The sequence below is a fragment of the Arachis ipaensis genome, chromosome B10, assembly GCF_000816755.2.
Source record: "Arachis ipaensis cultivar K30076 chromosome B10, Araip1.1, whole genome shotgun sequence".
In the NCBI taxonomy this organism is placed as follows: Eukaryota; Viridiplantae; Streptophyta; class Magnoliopsida; order Fabales; family Fabaceae; genus Arachis; species Arachis ipaensis.
Window position 1 is genome coordinate 22,361,722 of NC_029794.2, and position 1,885 is coordinate 22,363,606.

Below are 1,885 nucleotides of genomic sequence, written 5' to 3' on the forward strand. Positions count from 1 at the left end.
AATTTTACGTAATTATTATTCCTCCTCTCAAATTAAACTTTTTAATTATGCATAGTTAATTTTTAATTAAAAAATAAAATAAAAAAAAGCTTATTTTAAAAGAAAGAATGGTGTAATTCCATACCTTTTTCAGGGACGATGCCATATACAAATCCACGAGCTTTGCAAACCTTCATGATCTTGACCATGTATTTGAGGACGGAGTCTTGTGCCCTAGACATCTTTTTCTTCCTAGACGCTTCTTGCTTGGCTTCTTTGTTTTCAGATTCGTCCTTCTTAAATTTCTCCTTCATCTTCTGGAGAAGGACACGGTCTTTCCATATGCGCTTCTTCAGAACCTCATAGTCTATCGTTTCATCTTCCGCTGTCAAGGTAGCATCAATTTCCTCGTCTTCTGTATTGGTCAATTGAACATAGGACGGATCCATTTCTTCTTGGATCAGCACCATGATTTTTTTTTTTTATAAAAAAAATCAAGTGAAGTGTGGAAAATATGTGTAAAGAAGAATAGATAAGAGTGATTGATATTATGTTATTACAACTCGTGAAAGTTATGTACGTATATATAGATATCCGCGAAGGTTGTAGAATGGCGGTGTTAGAAGGATCTAACATCAGCAAAATAATCTTAGCCTAGTGGAATTGTAAATAAATAATTCATAAGAGTGATGGGATAAAGTAGGCATTATCGAGGTGAAAATTATATGGTGTTTATACTTCTTGGAAAGCTGATAAATGTGCAATTAACCTGAGAGAGTTAAAGGTTGTTTGAGTGAAATAATGAAGATGAGGCGTTCTGTTTACATGCACAATTTGGTTGATCCAATTCAACTAGGTACGAAGGTATTCTTTAAAATTTGTATAATATTCAGTTTTTTATTACAACCTTGACTTACTTAACTAATAAAATATATTTAAATATATTTTAAATTTAAAAGATATATCAAATTATTACAAATGACATAAGAATGACCAAATTTCATATATATTAGTTCAATACCATACAATCAATTCAATAATAACAAAAATACATGATTTAGCTGAAAACAACATAGATATTTTTTTTATAAAAGACACAACAAATCTTTAAATAAAGAATCATAAATCTAAAATTTTAACTCATTCAACCAACAAAATATATTTAAATGTGTTTCCGAACTAAAAAAGGATATCAATACCACTTCATTTAGTTAGGAATGATATCACAGTTAAAAAATTTCTGGGTAAAAATGAAAAAATTTCTGTATCAATTAAGAAATTTTTTGTGTTACATAAATTCTACACAATTTAAAACTCTCCCTCCTCCTCTTCTTCTTTGTCGTCATCATCTTCTTCTTCTTTTTCTTCTTTATTTTCTCCTTCTTGTTTAACATTCTCATCATTCATCTTTTTCTATCCTCTTAGTAAGAATACGTATCACGGTCAAAATTCTCTCTCTTTTCCTGCTTCTTATTTCACTTTCTCCTAATTATTCTTATTTCACCCTCTTAACATGAATAAAAATAAAACATAAAAAAAATACTAAAAAATGTTGTGATAACTGTTAATCTGTTACTTAGATTTTTTTTTATTTTATTAGTTTAATATTTATAGTAATTAATTATAGCAAAAATACATATTTTGTAGTTAATTTTGTGTATTCTACTCTTTATGTATTCTTATTATAATTAATTACCATCAATCGTTTAAATCTAGATAACAATAACCACTAGAAGGAGAATGGGAAGAAATAAAAAAACACAGTGCACACGTTATGTAAATAAAAAATTGGTGATTCAGGTGACCAATTTAGCTTTTATGAATATTGTGTAAACCTTATCTTATCCTCTAAAATAATTCAAAAAATATCACATATATAATAAAAATCGGTTATATATTAAATTAT

General features: G+C 27.6%; 1 pseudogene; it reads right to left on the reverse strand.

Moving 5' to 3' along the window:
- LOC107620421 overlaps positions 1-567 on the reverse strand; it is a 2,000-nt pseudogene extending 1,433 nt beyond the window's left edge.